Source organism: Solanum dulcamara, chromosome 7, assembly GCF_947179165.1.
Source record: "Solanum dulcamara chromosome 7, daSolDulc1.2, whole genome shotgun sequence".
Taxonomy (NCBI): Eukaryota; Viridiplantae; Streptophyta; class Magnoliopsida; order Solanales; family Solanaceae; genus Solanum; species Solanum dulcamara.
Window position 1 is genome coordinate 63,299,834 of NC_077243.1, and position 22,131 is coordinate 63,321,964.

General features: G+C 33.1%; 1 pseudogene; it reads left to right on the plus strand.

Annotated features, from left to right (window-relative positions):
- Positions 1-315: 315 nt before the first annotated feature.
- On the plus strand, positions 316-6,405 carry LOC129893745 (uncharacterized; annotated as a pseudogene).
- Positions 6,406-22,131: the final 15,726 nt, after the last annotated feature.

Sequence of the window (22,131 nt, forward strand, 5' to 3'; positions counted from 1 at the left end):
AATAGAATCTTAAATTTAACTTTAAATTTTAAATTTGGTTTTCAACTTTAAAAAAGCAAAAAAAAGGGACTAAAATAAATAAAAGAAAAAGATAAAGAGATGGGAAAAAAGAGAAAGGAGAGAGAGGAAGAAAGAGAAAAAGAGAGAGAGGAAATAAAAAAAAAGAGAAAGGAGAGATCAGAAAAAAGATAAAAAATACTATTTCAAATATTGCCATTTTTTTGTTATTTTTTTATTATATATTATATTATTTAAGTAAATGGAGCTTTCTACAATCATCCTAATGCATGCATGCATGCATTAAAACCTAAATAATAATGCTGGTTGTGGTTCCTCCCTTAATTACCTTCAACATAGCTTCATAAACCCTAGCAGCGAAAAGGTTAAGGTAAAGTAAAGTGTTTAGAAGCCGCGGATCAGAGATGGAGAAATTGAAAGGAAAACATCGTAGAGATAAGTATTATCACCTAGCAAGAGAATCGAGATACCGTTCAAGGGCGGCATTTAAGCTGATCCAACTAAATTCCAAATTCTCCTTTCTCAATTCATCTCAATCGGTTCTCGATCTTTGTGCTGCTCCCGGAGGTTGGATGCAAGTCACTGTCAAAAAAGCACCCATCGGCAGCCTTGTTATTGGCGTTGATATTGATCCAATCACGCCAATTCGCGGTGCAATTGCTCTACAGCAAGATATTACTATTGCAAAATGCAAATCAATCATTAAAAGAATAATTGCTGAAAAAGGTTGTAGTGAAGCTGGTTGTCTTGTTTACTACCTAGTATTGATCTATCATCTCTGTGTACTTACTAGTATGTTATATGCGTATTGTGTATGTGTTTGGGGATGGGTGGAGGTAAGCTTTACTACGCTATATGTTTGTTTATTTGTGGGTGGGTTGTTACTTTACTATTCTCTGATATGTCTAGTCTGTTATTTGTTAGTATTATATTATTTTTTTCATTGTGTTGCCTTTCCCTCTAAGCTGTTCATGTAGAGTTGATGTTTTCTTGTTGACCTTCGTACTGTTATTCCATTCATTTGATGCTATTACTGCATAAAAGATAGGAACCAACATTATCTAGCCTACTGATTTTCTATCTACTTTTAGGTTTTTAGATCTCAAGACTATACTGCGGTTCTTTACTGTCTAAGACAGGCATTTCCTTCTTTTCAATATCACTTTTAGGGATTAGATAGTTCAAATGAAGTATCACCTTTGCGTTTGATTGCCAGCTTTTCAAGAAAGTTGAAGTGGAAAAACCTTTAGCAAGTCCTTCGGAATCTGCCGAAATATATGTTATTGGTTTCAAATATAAGGCCCCTGCTAAGATTGACCCTTGCCTGCTTGATATAAAGCACCTCTTTAAAGGGGGTAAAGAACCTCTTAAGGTACATAGATTTTGCTTTTCTACTTTCTCTCTCCCTCTTTATCCTCTTATTGGCACTTGTAGTATAGACCCTCAATAAAGAAAAATGTAATGACCATGTGTATGTTTAAATAGGTGGTCGATGTTCTAAGAGCGACGAAGCAGAAGAGACATCGGGATGGGTAAATCATCCGTCAATAATGTTTTTTATGCTTATGCACATCATTCACCTTTTGTCCATGCCAAAGACTTCCTATTGGCCGTTTGTGAAAACAAATGTTGTTCATGCTTAGACCTCTTGGATGCCTTAGAAACCGAGTCAGAGCTGATGAAGCAGTGGTGTTGTCATCTTGTGTCAGAGGACATACTCTCTCTTTTGTCACAGTTAAATGACTCCTTTTATTTGGTTTTATTGTATTCTAGTTCACTTTGATCTGATGGTTTGCCACAAACCTATAATCTTAAGTAGTTTGTACTTGTTATCCTATTTACATTAACATGAGTATATTCTTCTATATCTATTTTGTATCCAACTAAACCCAATGTTGCAAGTGTGATGATGGGGAGACAGTCTTAAGGAAGGTCTGCTCTGCTGCCGATTTTGTGTGGTCTGATATCAAGAGCCTCGGCTCAGTTTCTTCGATAAAGTTTGATGATCCTGCTTCTTTGCCAATGAGAGATCATCCTCTGACGACAGAAGAAGTATAACTCTGATAAATGGTGGCTTTTATATTTGTCAGAAGCATCCTTTGTAGTCTTTATTCTATCTGTTAGAACACTATGTGAGAACTTGCACATTCTGGGGGAGAAAGATCTCAAACATCTTTCAAAGTACAGAACAAGAAACTTCTTAGATTTTGGTGTTTGCATTTGAAAAGCATGTCTTGGACCTGTTAATGGGATCTAATCAGTTTAGATTGTTATCCCTGTCAGTACGAGGGGACATGATATCTTTCTTATCAGTTTTGCATGAATATCTTTTGACTTGTAGGTGGCGTATGCTTATGAGGAAAGCTTTGGCTCCTCAAGAGACAATTAGTAATCCAAAAGTAGTAATTGAATGTGAGAGAGAAGAGGATGAAGATACAAGACTTGTAAAAGAAATGGAGGAGTTGAAGGAAACTGAATTGAGAAAGACGAAGAGAGAAAAAAGGGTTCTAGCTAAAAGACAAGCCAAGGTTAATGGATATGCTTTACCTATCTCTTTCCAATTCTGTGTTGGTATCCTTTTTTGTACTCTAAGTTCAGAATGCGACCCTTGAATTGTGATACTTGGTTTAGGATAATCATAGAGAGAACAACAAAATCGTAATGCAAATTCTACTTATATGTTTTGTTTGTTCTCTTGAATAAATTTGGTTTTATTGTTTCCAGTTTATCTTCTAAACTGCCTCTTTAAACATCTTTGTCAGCAATATTTCTGCTCAGTTTACCTTACCTATCAAATCACAAAGTGACAACTTTGCAGTTCAGCAGATCAGCTGTAATATGTATTCTGATTGCCTTTTCATCACTGGAAAATGGTGGGATCTGGTGTGCTCCTAAGAAAACTTATTCCAAGCTATTTTAAGCTAAAATACTGTTTGCATTTTTGCTTCTATTAATCAGCTATATCTTGATTAGCTATGGATTTTGTTGTATCCATTGCTGTCTATTCTCTTTTTTTTCCAATGCAAATAATTTGTCTTCCAAGGCTTCTAGTTGCTCCCCCCCCCCCCCCCAATCTTCCTTTTGATTTTTTTTTAAAAAAGAAGCAGACATGGGGTCCTTTGGTGTTCTGCCTTTCTAAATCAATATTCTGGATAGGTGCTACCGCTTGAACTCTTTTGTTTCTGAATCTAATATGCATCTCTTGTGAATATTTTGGTTCGTCCTCTCTTGTGAATCTTTTGGTTCATCCTCACGTAGATTTGAAACTTTGACCATTTGTGATTTAGTTCCTACTGCTGTTATCATTAGCATACTTCTCGTTCCTTCTTTAAATTGCAGGACAAAGCACGTGAGGTGTTGGGGATTCAGTCCGATGCAGCTGAAGATGGTTTTGCTAATCCAGAGCTGTTTTCTCTAACATTGATCAAGGTATGCCCACTTCTCTTTGCTTAGTTTGTTACTTCATAGAAAATGCAACTCTTATCATCCACCAGTAGTAGAGACATTTGTGGTTATAGGTTTGGAAGAGTTTAAAGGGGTGGGAAGAGGTTTATGGGAGCATTTCATTCATGGTGGCTGATGGGAGTAGGGGTGAGTTTTTGGGGACATAGGTGGTGTGGGAACAAGTCATTAAGGGCTCATTGGGTATGAGGGATAAGGGATAACTCATGCCGAGATTAATTTTAGGATGAGTTTATCCTATGTTTGGTAGGAATAAAATCGAGGAATAACTTATCCCGAATTATTGTGTTATTTTTATCCCACGTTGAGACAATCCCGGGATAACTTGTTCTCCAACCAAATGATCCCTAAGAATGACATGTCTGAACATGTATATAATTTCATACCAAAAGGAGCTGCTAGTCCAGTGGTCGATTGTGGAGTTTACATGGGGAGAAGTGCAGTGGGATTTGAGGTTTAGGAACTTGAAAGATTAGGAAGGGTAAGAATTTCAGCTTTTTCTTGATTTTCTTCACAATCAAAAAATTTCACAGGATAGTAATGGTGTATGTTGTGGGATAGCGTTTTACTTTTGGGAAAAGAATTTGAGGAAGTTGGTATTTCATGTGGAAATACCCCGGGGATGATGTGAATCACCTCCTTCTTACATTGTGGGATAGCTTTTTACTTTTGGGAAATTCTGAGGTGGTTTGGACTTGGGTGGGTGATGTTGGGACTATGAAAGAAACTATGTTTTGTTGAGCTTTCTCTAAAGATGGAGCAGGGCATGAGATGTTGGTGTGCTAGCAATCATGTAGGTTGTTTGGAGAGGGAGTAATAAGAGAGATTTTTACAGAGTAGAGAAAGATCTTGAGGTGTAGCATTTTTTCCATTGTTTTGTTTTGATGCACCCACGAGTTTCTATAATATTGCAAGTTTTTTGCATAAAACCATGGTTTCTGTCTTTTTGTATACTACTTTTTTTACGGGCATATTTTTTTGTCCTTCTTTTAATGGAATTTATTACTTAATAAATTATTATATCCAAATGGAGGATAGACCTGCTTTTACATGTTAGCTTATTTCGTTTAGTGGTCTAACATGAATTAAATCATCATTCACTTTGTCTTTTTAAATTCTACTTTGCTGTTAAGCTGAGTATCTGGCCCGTATATTTCAGTGCAAGAGAGATGTAGTAGTTGTTGATGACAATGAATGTGATGATGGAACTGCTGAAGTAAGTAGCGAAGATGATGGAAATGACCTGGAAGCCTCGAAGAATGCATCTACTGATGTGGATTCCGAAGAAGAGCGCAGAAGGTAACCAGACAGTTTACTTGAATTATATCAAAAAAGATTATTTGACTTTGTACTACTATTGGAACTTGTTCATTCGAATTTTCAGACGTGACCATGAAATAGAGGGGTTGCTTGAGGACCACAACAAAAGGTATATGGCTCGAGGGAATAAAAAAAACAAAGCGATCCAAAATTTCCTACTTTGATGATGGTAAACTCTTGGAGGTATAGTAATTTTTAACTCTGTGCACAGTCTAGAATGAAAATATACCTATTGATGGGTCAAAATTTGGGCAAAAAACCGAATCAGTCGAACTAGATGTAGTGTATCCTTCTCACTCTTTCTCTATCTCTATAACTGAGACTGTTTAGTCTATGTTCAGCGTGGTGATGAAGATGGTATGACTCATTCTGCTTAAGACTCTGACAGTGATAAGGGAGAGGATCAAGTGAATCCTCTAATCATACCTCTAGAAACCGCTCCATCTCAAGAGGAGGTTGTAAAAACATGGTTTACTCAAGATGTATTTGTTGAACCAGAAGAGCAAGAGATACTGGACAAGTATAACAGTGAAGATGAAATGCTAATAAACCTAATAGGAGAAAGGGCCCCAATATCTAAGACACAGACAACTGACGGATTGCTTACTCCAATCCTGACAAAGAAAAGAATGAATGGTTTGCTCCAAGTCCCATCATCTGAGATACCAAATGATTTTGAGATTGTTCCTGTACCACCTACAGATTCAAGTGATTCATCGTCTGATGAATCCGGTGATGATATCGACAGAAAGGCTGAAATATTGTCTGTAGCAAAGAAATTGATTTTGAAATGGCAGAGAGAGTCAATGATGGATGATGGTTACAATAAGTATATGTTTCACGATGAGGGGTTGCTTTGGTGGTTTGTTGACGAGGAGAAGAGGCATCGACAGCTGATAATGCTGGTGACAAAATAGGAGATTGCTGCAATGAGAGCTCAGTTTAAAGAAATCAATGCCCGTCCTGCGAAGAAGGTAGCAGAAGCTAAAGCACGAAAGAAAAGGGCTGCTCAGAGAAAGCTGGACAAGATTCGGAAGAAAGCTAACTCAATATCAGACCAAGCAGATGTATCTGATCGCTCAAAGAGTAGAATGATTGAACAGCTATACAAGAAGGCAACACCTAAAAGACGAGAAAGGGAATATATAGTGGCAAAGAAGGGCGTTCAAGTGAAGGTTGGTGGGGGGAAAGTTCTTGATGATGGACGAATGAAGAAATATTCAACAAGGCATGGAATGAGCAAGCAAGTCCTGAAGAAGGGAAGACAAAATCGAAAACCTTGAGCAACAGGCAACAATGGAAACTTTTGGTATAAAACAAAACCTGGATCTTTAGGAGCCTTACTGAACATACGTTAATTCCTTATTTTATGCAAAGCCAACTTTGACTTGCTGATTATTGTAAGGTGTTTAGTAGGTAATGAGTTGAATGTCCAAGTGTATGGTTTATAAATGGGTGTGTCATTCTGTAGGCCGGCCTATAACATTCACATGGAAGTGTCAAAACATAAAGAGCATTTTTGCTTAGTTGATGAAAGAATATAATTTTATTGTCTAGTTTATCCACAATGAGGATGTCATAGAACATGTTCTAAGAATTCCACATAGGGAATAAAAACCAGTCCTTCTTTCTCAAGAGGTCCTCGAGTTGTGCACCACCATCAGTGAGGACGCCTATGTCTAATAACCGATATAACCTAAGGCCACGTGGTAATCAGAACTTTAAGGTCCAAAATCCTCAATTGAAAAGAGGTGTGGCCCGAGGTCCTAAAGGAAAACCGCCATGCGGTACTTGTGGAAAACTCCATTTGGGGAAGTGTCGCCAGGGCACCAGTGGATGCTATAAGTGTGGTCAATGGGGTCACTTTCATAGAGAATGTCCAATGTGGGCCAGCAAATCCCAATCTTCTACCCCAGTACTACCAATTCAAGGGAATCAGAGGAGTGCTACTTCTGGTATGAGCGGGGCTACAAATCAATTGTATGCCATGGGTAATCACCAAGATTAGGAGAGCTCGCCAGATGATGTCCCTGGTATGTTTCGAATACTTTCCTATGATAGTTGTGAATTGTTTGGTCTGGGTACCACATCTTTTGTGATGCTCATGGATGCGCTTGCTATGATTGAGTGAGTCGATAATGATTGTGATATTGCTAGTATTAGGATTTGATTTAGTAGACTTGATATGATAGGTGCAAGAGATTAAGATATTAACTTGTGAGGAGTGGGTGTTACGAATGAAGGGGTATATGACCCTCGGATGTAAACAGTGAATTGAGTCTAAGTCATATGGTAAGAGGAGGCTTAAGAGGTATATATGAGGTAGTATAGATTTGAATAAGGCTCTAATTTTATGAGTTGCTTTGGGTGTCTAGTTAGTATCCATTAGTTGTTGCCTTTGAGCTAAGGGGGAGATGAGATGATAGGGTAATGAACCAAAGTAAGTTTTGATGCTTTCGATAGTGGTGAGTTGGCCAAAATAATAGTAGGCGGAGTCGAGTGAGAGTATATGGGGAAGAGTGAGTGTTTCTTGATTGTGATAGTTGTGTTATACTTGTCTAGTTGAGGATAGATGTGTGGGAAATGAGCGAGACGAGACCTTGTGATATGCGATAGATAGATACGAGAGATTTGTCATGTATAAAGTGTGTATCCCAACTTTATGAGTGTTTAAATGGTTATCTGTGCACACTCAAAATTAAAGCACACAAATATCCGCTTAATTCAAGTTAAAGAACACGTTTATAAATTATAACCACTATTGAATACATTGAATTGAATAAAGCATATTCCAATCCCAAGTTTGGAGATCTCTTTCACTTGTTCCAAAAGGAATTGTTTACGATCATACATTTTGTTTGCTGACACACTTTAATCATTTATTGGTACCATCATGTAACTACTAATTGTGCCATGTGCATAAGAAGACAAATTTTGATTAGAATCTAATAAAAACAATATGAAATTATATGCCAAAATAATGGATAGGAAACCATGATGATGATGATGATGCATATGTTTAAAGAGAAAAAAATAGACCACGTATTAGCGAAGATGACAAAAGAAAGAATGAGAATAACATACTAGTAGTTAATTTAATTTTAAGATGTCAAATATAGGAAAAATTATGGAAAAATTACCTATTTACACATATTATAATACTATATTTACTAATATTTCCTATCATATAAAAAAATATCAAAAAATCCTCTTTTTTTAACTCCCCATCTAGCAGATACATCACATTTTACTTCACTCAACTACCCAAAATAACACCTAATTTCAAGCTCCGCTTCGTCAATTTTTGGATTTTGAATTTCTGTACATCTACTACTCAATTTCAAGATTCTAACTAAGGTATATTCAAGTTTTTCCTTATCTAGAATCTCACTTCATTCTTACCTCCTTTGATTTCCTCTGCTTTCTTGTGTAAATTTTTGTGATTTTTTACTCATATTCTTCATTGATACATATGGAATCCACTCTATCTTTTTGTGTTGGTCTCACACAGTTGAATAAAAATCAAGGAATTCTTGTTTCACCGGATTCTGATTCATCTTGGAAAGGTTACGACGAGGTTAGATCCAAACATCGTAACGATCTAGCAGTGATGGATAAGATATGTGAGAAATTGAAGTTGAAATCTCCAATTCAACATGCACCCAAAGAAGCAGACAAAAAGATTGAAGGGGTTACAACACGCCCTAATCTCCCAAAGGTATGAGTTCATATAAGATGTATTTTTTTTAAATATCATTTTTTCTGAAGATTCACTGCTTCTGATACATCTAGTTATGTATCAGATTCTTATATATCAAGCTTTAATGCTTCCAATACATCATATTTTTGCATCGGATTCTCATGTATCAAGCTTTACTGCTTCTGATACATCTTGTTTATATATCAGATTCTCATGTGTCAAGCTTTAATGCTTCTGATACACCGTGTTTTCGTATTGGATTCTCTATCAAGCTTTACTGCTTCTGATACATCTTGTTTATGTATCAGATTCTCATGTATCAAGATTTAATGATTCTGATAGATCGTGTTTATATATATTTTTTTAAATGTCATTTTTTTGAAGATTTACTGCTTTTGATACATCTAGTTTATGTATCAGATTCTTATTTATCAAGCTTTAATGCTTCTGATACATCGTGTTTTTGTATCGGATTCTCATGTATCAAGCTTTACTGCTTCTGATACATCCTGTTTATGTATCAAGTTTAAGTTGTATTTAATCATTTTCTATGTCAAAGCAAGGAATGAAGTATACGTCATCAAGAAGATCTCTTCACACTTCTTGAGATTCGGCACTGCATATACGGCTAATTTTATTGATGATTTCAAATCATCAATAGGTGAAGAAGCTATACAGTTATTTAGGCAAATCATATTTGGTCACTACCTAGATATGCCACAGTGTAATTTTCAAGGGCAAATCATCAAATGCCTCTTACTTCTTAAGGTAGAGGAAAAAAACAAAGAGGAATTGCACATTCGTCACGTGCAGGGTAACATACTCTGATTCACAATCAAGAAATTTGCTATTATTACTGGTTTGCGATGTAGCAGTAATATCAATGATTTTTGGTACCCAGATGCACCAACAAGTAGATTGTTGTCTAGATATTTTCCTGGTGTAAAAAATGGGGTAAACAAAGGACGTTTCGTTCAGCGTTTTCTGGTTGGAGGATGGAAAACAAATGAAGGCACTGTTTAGATGACCCTTCTTTACTTCATCCACTCTTTTATTTTTTCTCAACTAGGTGATTCACCTATTTCTGTTGATGATTTTAAGATGGTAGAGGATGGTAGGTATGAGCAATACCCATGGGAGAAAATAACATTTTTCAAATTGATAAAAGGAATGAGGCAGGAGTTTTCAAATGCCAAAAAAATATATCATTTGGGCGGCATGTCATACGCTCTGAATGCATGGATCTACGAATGTGCATCTCAGGTGCCTTCTAAAATTGCTGTAAGAGTGGGTAATTAAATTTCTAAAATTCTTAATTGGCGTATTGTTGCTATCAAGCCAATATTTGAGACCTTCATGTCTACCATCTTCAGTGAGGTATATTTCATGAAATCATTTTCATAATTATAGAAAATGAATATATCATTTGCTGCTTATTAAATGTACTTAAAGATTATTCATTTATGCATTGGCTTATTATACATAACATTTAAGATACATTCTATATTCCTGACCTTGATACAATAGTATTTCTTGATTTGTTTTCTGATTAGCAACCAATCTTTTTGCAGTATCCGTGCTCCAATATTGTGCCATCTCAATATGAAATGAAATTTATTTTCATTTCTGGCAGTGAACATCATTCTAAAGCTGCTACATCAGCTGCCAAGGTCAAATTTACAGAACCTCAAGAATTCCCTAAATTTGAGGACTTTTCAACAAAACCACCCATAAAATTATTAAGAAGATCCAGTCATGTTGCTGATACATCTTCTCCACCTCCTCTCAAAAGAAGAAAGACTACCCCTGGTAAAGAACCAATTCAAGTAGAAACAGCTAACATGCATAAGGATGTCATACCACCAAATCCATCAGAAAAGCCTGTTTCTACTGATACAGAACCAACGGCAAAGTCAGTGGTAGGCGGTGAATCTTCCGGTCATTCGAAGCAAATTGTTCATATGAAATTCAAAGCATTAAAGAAGTCCATAAAGAAGTCTCTAAAGAAATACGCAAGTTATTACTATAAGATTTAACACACACAATATACTTTTAATAAGTTGATACATTCTGATTTTTCATATTATTGTATTAAGGTTAATCGAAAGTTCAAGCGATTAGAGAATAAAATTGATTCAAATCATATTGATCTTTTGAAAGCCATTGACAATATAGTGCACCACATGACTGGCACATCATCTCAAATTAAAAAAGATGAGTTTGTTTAACCATTCCATGTGGTGGAACAACAACAAGCACCTACTGTATTGGAGGAGCACAATGATCCAAATAAATCTGACCCCCCAAGCAAATGACCATTCTCATGTCCAGGAAGATATTAAGACAGATACACACGTAATTATTGATATTTATATTTTGATATACTTTTAAACTACTGGATATACATTTCATTTTCATCTATTAGATATTTAATTTTCTTTGTAATTGTCATATATCATAAGTAAATGTTATTATATTTGCAGGAAGCTGAACCATCCAATATGATACAACAGGTGAATGATGTATCAAAACAAAATATTGTATCAGATATTTTAGAATTATTTGAACATCATGTTTCAATTGATACATTAAAGGTAATGTATCAGAAACAAAGTTATGACCAATCTAATACATCATATATCTTGTATATGCTAAACCTATGATGATATATAGATATTGATACATTTCATGCTCATATATCATAAGTAAATGTTATTATGTTTGAAGGAAGCTGAGCCATCCAACACGATACAACAGGTGGATGATTTATCAGAACAAAACATTATATCAGATGTTCCAGAATCATTTGAACAACATGTTTCAACTGATACATTAAAGGTAATGTATCAGGAACAAAGTTACTAAAGGTAATGTATCATTTCAACAATCATTTTCTTAAATAATTGTTATTATTACATTTGTAGGAATCAGAAACATCCATTATTCCACCACAATTAAAGGATGTATCAGCACACCAAAAGGAACCAGATAGAGCAGATCCTTTTCAGGTGAATGTTGATTCTAATACATTAAAGGTAATGTATCAGATAAATTATTGTGATAAATTAAATATTAATAAGTTTAGTACTGACGTTATACATTACATTTAGAATAATTCCACGAAAGATGCAAGAGAGGCCGTTGATAATACTGATAAAGTTGAAGAGTATGTTGAACAGATTGATAAAGAAAAAATCAAACCCAGTGCATCGGTAATATGAATCAATTGTATCTGATTCATTAAATTTAGATTTAATAAATTTTATTACAATAAAGTTATTATATTTTATAATTCTTCAAAATTAGGAATCCAATACTTCAACATTGATATCGTCCGAAACTCTGAATGTTATAAATGCTCTAATATACGGACTTCCATTACCTGCTATGCCATTGACTACTGTTAGTCATGAATAAGTAGTTCATGATGAATGTCTACCACGTGATAGCCATCTACCTACCACATTTCCATCAAAACCCAATGTATTGTCAAATGATGCGAAGACACCTCTTTCAAGAAGTAGGCTGCCTTCTAAGATCTTACAATCGCCGTATCTAACAAAATTTGGGTCGAGTGAAAAGGGTAAGGAAAAAATGACATCTGTTAGGCATCAAATACACCATTTTGAAGGTTTTGGCATATGCTATCATTCCCCAACCGAGCTTATCTAGGAATACTCCCAATGGATAGATAAAGGACTATTAAAATCGCATGCCAACAAGCAAGTATGACATTTACAACTTATATATAAAGGACTATTAAAATCGCATGCCAACAAGTAAGTATGACATTTACAACTTATATATAAAGGACTATTAAAATCGCATGTCTACAACTTATATGTTCGGTCATTTCAATATAAGTTTCCATTCAGGAAATCAAAGGAGGAACATTACAGATCTAAGTTCTCTTCATTCAGGTTTGAAAAAATAGACTTTATAGTGACATTTTCTCAAGATAAGAACTGATTCTACCTCATGTCACAGCCGAATAGATGCTGGAATGATGAGGTAATCATTTCTTCATAGAGCATCTGTTACATGTCAAACACAATTTCTGATACATATATATTATGAATCAGATACATCCAATACAACATATTCTACCCTGTTTAAAAACTATGTATCACTTTGTATAACTAATAGTTTCTTAAAATGTGCAGCACATCGATACACAACAACAAACTGTATTTTCAAAATTTTCATCGAATATGCACACACACGATATTATCACATTCCACCTGACATTTCTACTCAAGAAGATATGGGAAGAGCCTCTGATATAGCTCATCATGAGAGATCTGTGAAGAATATAATAAGAGGTTTCTCAATACCCGTCGGATTGCCCTGGCATTTGATAGATGAAGTATCATCTCGGTAAACTGTGATAGGGATTTTCATTGAGTTCTTGCGGTAGTTGTGTTGAAACAGAGGTTGATACGCGTGTATGATTTATCACCTGAAAGAAGAAGTAGCAACCCTTCCCCAGAGATTCAAAAAATAGCAGTAATGCTACCTACATACCTTCACGATAGCATTTTTTTTGAGAAGAATGAACGTACTGATTGGTCATCGATTGATTCATACAAGGAAAAATCAACCGGTAACATGCTTAAAGCACATCACCCTTTTGCAGTTGAATACATTGAAGTAATTGCGCAACAAGGAAGCGATAGTTTGTGAGTATTAACAAATATGCACATTTAAATCATTAATATGTTAATTTTATTTTTTAAAAAAGTTGTGTATTCCTTTTTTTGCAGGAATTATGGTGTTTTCCTATCTATTTTTGATGAATATCTTAGTGATGATATTTCTATTCCAACTATTGCACTACATGCCAAAATTTTCCATTCAAGACATGCCGCACTATTATGGAATTATGGTTGTCGAAAGGCCAAGGATTGTTATGTTAGAGAAAACGATGATAAAAAAAAATCTAAGAGAGATTTCATCTCTCCTAGTCAAGGAGAACCGATGGACGTTGAGTATTTTTTTTTTGAATTTTGTAGTAGTAGAATGTACAATTATATTTTTGCACTAATAGTAAATATTTTTTTTGGCTATTCAACAATTTAGTAGACTTTAAGTTTTTCTCATGTATCAAACTTGAATATAAGATGAAAGTCTATGTATCATATTCTCATATATCAAACTTGACTGCTTCTGATACATCTTCTTTATGTATCAGATTCTCATTTATCAAGCCTTACTACTTTTGATATATCTTGTTTTTGTATCATTTTCTCATGTATCAAACTTGTTTACTTTTGATATATCTTGTTTATGTATCAGATTCTCATGTATCAAGATGTAATGATTCTGATACATCGTGTTTATATATCAGATTCTCATGTATCAAGCTTTACTGCTTCTGATACATCTTGTTTTTGTAACAGTTTCTCATGTATCAAGATTTAATATTTTTGATACATCTTGTTTATGTATCAGATTCTCATGTATCAAGCTTTAGTGCTTCTGATACATCTTATTTATGTATTAGATTCTCATGTATCAAACTTTACTGCTCCTAATACATCTTGTTTATGTATCAGATTCTCATGTATCAAGATTTAATGATTCTGATACATCTTATTTTTGTAACAGATTCTCATGTATCAAGGTTTAATATTTCTGATACATCTTGTTTATATATCAGATTCTCATGTATCAAGCTTTACTACTTCTGATACATCCTGTTTATGTATTAGATTCTCATGTATCAAGCTTTACTGCTCCTGATACATCCTGTTTATGTATCAGATTCTCATGTATCAAACTTTATTGCTTCTGATACATCCTGTTTATGTATTAGATTCTCATGTATCAAGCTTTACTGCTCCTGATATATCCTATTTATATATCAGATTCTCATGTATCAAGCTTTACTGCTTCCGATACATCTACAACCTATATCAATACAAGATGTTATGTATCAGCCACAATTCAGTTAAAAACTAATATAACAATCTTCAATGTATCAACCCTTTATCTATCGAATATGTCGAATGGTTATGTATAATCTATTCTCATTTATCGAACTTAAATTTACTATATCACTACCAAGTAACTTACAATGAAAATAATTACTAACCATCCATGTATTAATTATTGATATTCAATTACTATTCTGGTTAATTGAAATATGTATCAAATACAACCCCTAAACTGTAAAAAAATTTATATAGATGTAATTACATGATCCAAATAGAATGTATCTTGGGATAAAAAAATATCTTTTTTTTGGAAATGAAATTACAAGTCTTTCTGTTGTGGCCTTCATGACCACAAGAAATTGTGCTCGTTCTTAGCTTCTCACTAGAGTACTTTTTTCTTCCTTTCTTTGGTCTTTCTAGCATCCTTTTGTATCTTGATGGCAAGACGAATTCTTCTAAAATTTCTTTCGGAACAAACCAATCTTTCTTATCTAACATTGGAACCATTGAAAATTCATAAGTATTTGCCAACGCCTCTGACTTGTAGTAATCAAAATAGTATGGGTGCATATCTGTAATGTTCTTGCTTTTCAATACTGCAATTGTGTGTGAGCATGGTATCTTATCTAGTTGAAACCTGCCATAATTGCATGTTTTTCTTTCAAGACACACAATGTATCTTATACCTGATTCATAAATAAAATAAAGATATTCTGATAAAGCAATAACCTGCAGAAAATAATTATCACAGATATGAATACATAACTAATGTATCAAATAACTATGTATCAAGTAGATATCTACTTAAAAATAACTGGTGTGTACCTTCATTCTCAAACACTTCATCGTGTTTGATACTAGGATATCTTTGAATTTTCTATCAAAAGTATATTTTGTATAAGCTTCTATTTCCCTATTTTTACAGTTCCAAGCACCAAATAACATTCTCGTTTGCTCCAAAAAGTCAATTATAGGCAGCTCTCGTGCTTCAACAAGACATCCATTAATACATTCTGCGATGTTAGAAGTCATCATTCTCCCTCTGTTAACAGTTGCATAAACCCTTGACCATTTTTCGTACCCCGCATTTTTCAAATACTGTGTCACCCTGTGATCAATTTTTTCAACTTTTGCCATTATTTTTTTGAATTCATCTTTTCGGTATGTCTTGGCCATCGAGTAGAAGAGGCCACTTAGTATATTTTTTCTCCTCCTGTAGTTAGTACACATATTTTTCCATATATGCCATATGCATGCAAAGTGAGGAACATTGAAAAATACCATGTTTACACTCTTGATTATGCTTTCGTTCCTATCTGATACAACATACATATTGTCTCTCTCACCAAATGCATTTTTGAAGTTCTGAAAAAACCACGTCCATGATGAATCTTTTTTTGTATCAACAACACTATACGTCAATGACAATATGCAACCTAAAAAATTATTAATGGCAATAACATAGTTATTATAATTCATCAGATTCACAGCAAATGTGTCAAATGAGATGATACACTGGTATTCAATACATAACAGTAATAAAAAGTAAGACTTGCCCCATCAAGTGTGCTAGCTGATACAAATGTCCCTTTATAAGGTCCATCAAGATAAGCACCGTCAAAAACAACTACAGGTCGATAAAACTGAAACTCCCTCATTAATGGCCTTAACACTATGAATAAATACATGAACTCATCAGTTGGTGACTTGTGCATACTTATTTATGAATTTGGATAAAAGGTTTTTAACATATGTATGTATACAGACAGCTGTCTATATCCATCAACAGATTTTCCTCTTAACATCTCCAAAGCATGTTCTTTTGCACGCCATGCTTGTTGATAGGTAATATCAATTCCATACGCTACTTTAATATTCTCTTGTATATCATTAGGAGTGTGAATTCTCTTATGATTAACCAATTTAGGTGCCGTGAATACACTTACAAAAGCCTTTGTAGCATGAACTTTATTGAAAATCCTATCTGTTAATGCACATGAATATTCACTATTAAAATATCTCACTTTGAATATTTCAGTTTTTTTCCAACATGATGCTTTCATTCTCCAACAACAGTCGTCTGAATAACATATTAACATATAACTGCATAATTTTAGAAAAACAAATTAACATGTATCAGATACACAGAGTTTTATACGTAATATGGCCAAATAAAGATAAATTCTGATAGCAAGATTTTTAACTATTGTCCTTAATACATAATACTTAGTATGTATCATGAATATAAAACAACAAAATTAACTTTACAAAATCAATAGAATATCTGGAAAAAGTATTGAACTGAGTTAGATACATAATGTTATGATGTATCATAACAAGAAAAATAAAAAAATATTAATATGTATCAGATACAAACAGATTCATATGTAACTGATACATTCTGACAACAAGTTTTTTAACTGTTGTACTTGATACATAATACTTAGTATGTATCATGAATATAAAACAACAAAATTAACTTTAAAAAATCAACAGTATATCCGGGAAAAGTATTGAACTCAGTTAGATACATAATGTTATGATGTATCATGACAAGAAAAATAAAAAAATATTAACATGTATCAGATACACAGAGATTCATATGTATCTGATACATTCTGACAACAAGTTTTTTAACTGTTGTACTTGATACATAATACTTAGTATGTATCATGAATATAAAACAACAAAATTAACTTTATAAAATCAAAGCAAATGCACATACCTTTTACTTTCAGATCTTTTAACTTTGAAATTGAATCCATTATCAATTTTTATTTGGTCATTAGATCAACTAGTGTTGCTTTGTCCTTATACAATTGCTTCTCCTTCACTTCCGCACGAATTATATCAGTTATGTAGTTCGTCACATCCAATTCCGGTATATAACAAGCTACAGCATTACCAGATTTTTCTAAACCAAAAATTTGTGACTCATTCGTGTTTGATTCGGCACAAACAATTGCTCTAGATGTAGAGTCGAATGCTTGCAACTCACATCTCTTTCTATCAGATGTTGTTATGCACAGGGGATACTTTACGAATCCAGGCTCATTCTTCTTCAACTCTATGTAAATATTAACACCCATATCATTATGAATAATCATGGGCGGCGAGTTACCTTGAACGATGTATCGGATTTTAATATTTTTCACTGATTCATCTATGGTCAATTCTGCAACGATTCCTGCTTTTAGATTCAAGTAAGATACATTGTCGTCCACTACGATTCCATCACTTTTGTATCATTCATAACTCACCTCGGATTGCCAAACTCCTGAATGTCTCAGTAGTATCACATGATATTCCTCTCGATTCGCTTGATGAAAATTGAATTTTGGATTGAATTTTTTATTCCCAGTTATGCTCTATTTTTTGAGTTTTTCTTCCTCTTCATAACTGTTATATTTTTTTAAGGATTATTTCCCTTAATTAGCACAGTAATTGATTGAAAAAACCAATTCTAACTTAAATTATGTTTCTATCCATAAATAACTCAACAACATTAATTATTCTACACCCAAAACCCGATGTATCAGCAAAATAAGTAATGTATCAGAAATATGGAAAAAAGAGAAATCGGATAATTTAAGAAAAATGAGGGATGTATTGTAATTGAGCTTTTTCACTATGAAATTTAGCTATATACAAAAATTATTTAACTACACATTTCTTTTTACCATATTTTCTTATTTTTCCCACCGTTTTAAAAAAATATCAAAAATTCCTTTTTTGCCCCCATCATCTCCTTTTCCGGATACATCAATTCGAAATCCCATACTCATGATTTTCCTTTTTTTTATGCCACAAATCTCTCCACAGTTATATCTATTAATCTATTTTTGAACTTGAAATTTTTTCTTTTTCCAATTAATCCTACCCTACCTTAAATTTGGGTGTTTAATACATAACTGTGCTCAAGAAATTATTTCAATGATACCCATAGAGCTAATGAAATTCCAAAAAACACTTACCTTCATCAAATGTAGCCTCAGATCACAAGGCTAAGATTTATAGGTGACACCATTGTTGACAGTGAAAAAACGATACTGGAGTTGATACAACACAATGGAGAAAGTGTAGGATTTCTTTGTCTTTTTGTTTCTTTCAGCATATCCCATTGTTGATTTGTTTTGATTTTTTGTTGTTCATTTTTTCTGATACATATAGGTTCAGATTTTTAATGTATCTAGATGATTTTATTTCTTAAATTAATGTATAATGTCTTCTTTCAATATTATGATACATTACAATTTTATCTTGTACAATATATCATATTTAAATATTAGTTTTGATACATAACCTTAATTAGTTTTGATATTTGACACAAAACTTCTACCAAATGTATCATTTATCATGTATCAAGTATTGACATGTATCTTCTACCTTATTCAAATTTAAAAAAGAATATGTATCCGTACAAAGTACCAAATCATATTCGTGATATATAAATCTTACTATTTTCATATCTAAACATGTATGTCTCATGTTTTTAATAATTTATGTGATATCTAATTATTACAAATTGTATAATCTACCATGTATCAGTTGTTGTTATGTACTTTAACTTTTGTTCAGACTTATTCAACTTAGAAGATTATGTGTCTGTACACGTTACCCAATGAACACTCTTGATACATAAACCCTAATGTTCTAGTAGCTAAAATATTATGTATCAAATTAATTGATATGTACATGATATATAACAATGTTAAATTTGGCTAATTCACTATGTATTAAATTTATATACTACCAATTTAGTTGTCTTTTATGTATCAAGATTACACAATATATTAGATTTAGATACTATCAATTTAGTTGTATAGATATCTATCTTGTTTTTAAATTTGAATATATTATGTTAGTCACTCCAGGATGTTGCATGTAATTTCATCGATACTGTCATTTTCTATTTTAGATAGATGACTAAAAAAATAATACATAACAACATGTCATGACTACATAATAGCGGTCTTAACACACAATAATGCATTTGATACTTATTAACTTACATGATACATTAAAGTGTCACACAAGTATGTATCAGATTCATAAATGGTGCTACATAAATGTTATTATTACAAGTTTGTTTAGTTTGAGGCAAAATGTGAAGATCTTATAGTTATCTATGTAATACAATAAATATGGCACACATTCATACATACTAAATCATGTATCAAATACATAACATAATGAATCATATACACAACATTCTGTCTTTTAAACAATGCTAATATCAAATACAATTTTTTTATATAAAACAACTACACTATTGTCTATTTGATACACAATTTTATGGAATGCAATAATACATCTACTAAACCATATAGCTGATGCATGACAGAATGTACCGGATACATAATATTCTATCTTAATGCTATGAATAAATACATGAACTCATTTTTGCATGACTTGTGCATCCTTATATATGAATTTTGATACACAATATTTAATATATAGATGTATCTGGGCATATGTCTGTAGCCGTATCGGTCCTTAGCACGCCACAGTCCTTAGCACACCTTATCATTTCTAATGCACAGTCCTTAGCACGCCATGTATTTGATACATATTAACTGCAATATTTCATGTTAATAGGTACTCTGTATTACATGTATTCATTACACATTATTAGCCATGATACATTCATACAAATTATTGTTACTTAGCCATTCGTTGGTAACAAATACATCCATACAAAAATAATATTACATGTAACTGATACTTAATAATGACCACACGATAATGTATAGATCTAAAAGACAATACATTATGAACAACCTTTACTTCTCTAATATATCTGGTTGTATTACATTACTTAGCAATTTATGACTTATGTTAGGAATAATAATGTGTCATGTATTATATATCCAGATCGAAAACACAAATTTAAAAAATCTTTGGGCATGATACATTCATAAAAGTTACAGAGCAAGCATCTGATACCTAATAACTACCACTCAATTGTATCGACCTATAATCAAACACCTTATGGACCAACTAATGTATACATTATCGAAACAACAATGTATTATGCTTTATGTATTCATCTCGACATCATAAATAAAAAATCTACTACACAGTACAATACGTTTGTTGTATCATTCATAACTCACCTCGTTTTCCCAGATTTCTGAATGTGTCAACAAAATTGAGATATTCATGATGTATCTTTATAATTGTCAATGATTTTGAAAGAAATTTTTACAGTTTGGTGGAAGCTGTAGTTTGTCTAACAACTATTCCATCACTTTTGTATTATTCATAACTCACATCACTTTCCCATATTCTTGAATGCCTCAAAAAATTAGATACATTCATCATGTTCCAAATAATGTTTTTAATTTTTTTTGAATCTGGGAAGATTTGAGAGAGACGTGAGAGAAGAAAATTTCAAATTTAAATTATTGAAAGTTATGACTTAGGAGAGATTGTTATGTATCACGCATATTGGGATGTATCCGGATGACTCATATTTTAGGAAATTTTTGTAAATTAAAAAAGGGTAGGGATATGATGTAATTTTCTCCTTACACTATAAGAATTATGTAAGTTATACTTACACTTTGTATGTCTAATTAGAGACTAGTCATTTAAGCGTTATGCGCTGTCTTTGTTAGAGATATCTAAATTTCAATTAGGAAGAGTTGGGGCATTGCCCTCTTCTGTGTATGACTTTTTGTTGAGGTGATTTTTTTCATAGCAAGCTATAAGTAGGTTTAAAACAACAAAAAAAATACAGTAAAATAAAAAAGAAGATGTCCAACCAGTCAATACTCTTAAGTTTATTAACAATAACTAATATAATAAATACATCAATATCCCATGCATCGCAAAGGAACATAATTACACGGGAATATAGAGATACATTATGCATTTTACGACATACAACACAACACCCCTAATTAAAGAAATTATAAACACATCAATATACCATGCAGAACAAAGGAACACAATCAGTACAGGAACATAGACATTATTCATTTTACGACATACAACACAACACTAATGTCGAACCCTAATTAAAAGAAATTATAAGCTTTGACGCAGTTAGGGTGGACCTCCTCAGCCATAGCATTGCAGGTTGGGCAATAGACATGTTGTCAGGATTGAGTAAGTTATGAACATTCTTCCATGACATGTCCCCTATGAGAAGGTTGAGGTAACAACGTTCTTTAAGGTATGATGACACGACTGAGAAATGATAACCACTCTCGAGGAAAGTGGGGTACTTGCAACAACCAAAATCATAAGTTGAAAGCCTAACATGCAACTGGATGAGCAAGGTAACCAGGGCCAATGGGAGATCTTGCGCGACAGAAATCAAATGAGGAGGAGGTGGAGACACGGCAATAAGGTGAATGACACTTGAGGATTACACTCAGATTAGTTGAACTGATTAAAATAAAAATAAGGTGAGTTGAACTTTAATGAAATATTTGAATTTGTTTATTTTATTTTATTTGAATTTTGTAAGCAGCCTAGAAAGAGGCCATGCATGTGAGAACTTGGTTGGGTGATCTATAGCTATGTGTGTTTTCTGCTAACATGTATGACATTTTTCATTCTTTTCTCCCATCGTTAAATCACAAGAGTTGTAGTACACAGGGGAGGCTTATCTTTTAGCAATAATAAAATAATTATAAATATTTTTTAAAAATTGTACTGATTGTATAGTTTAATACGAAAAGATTC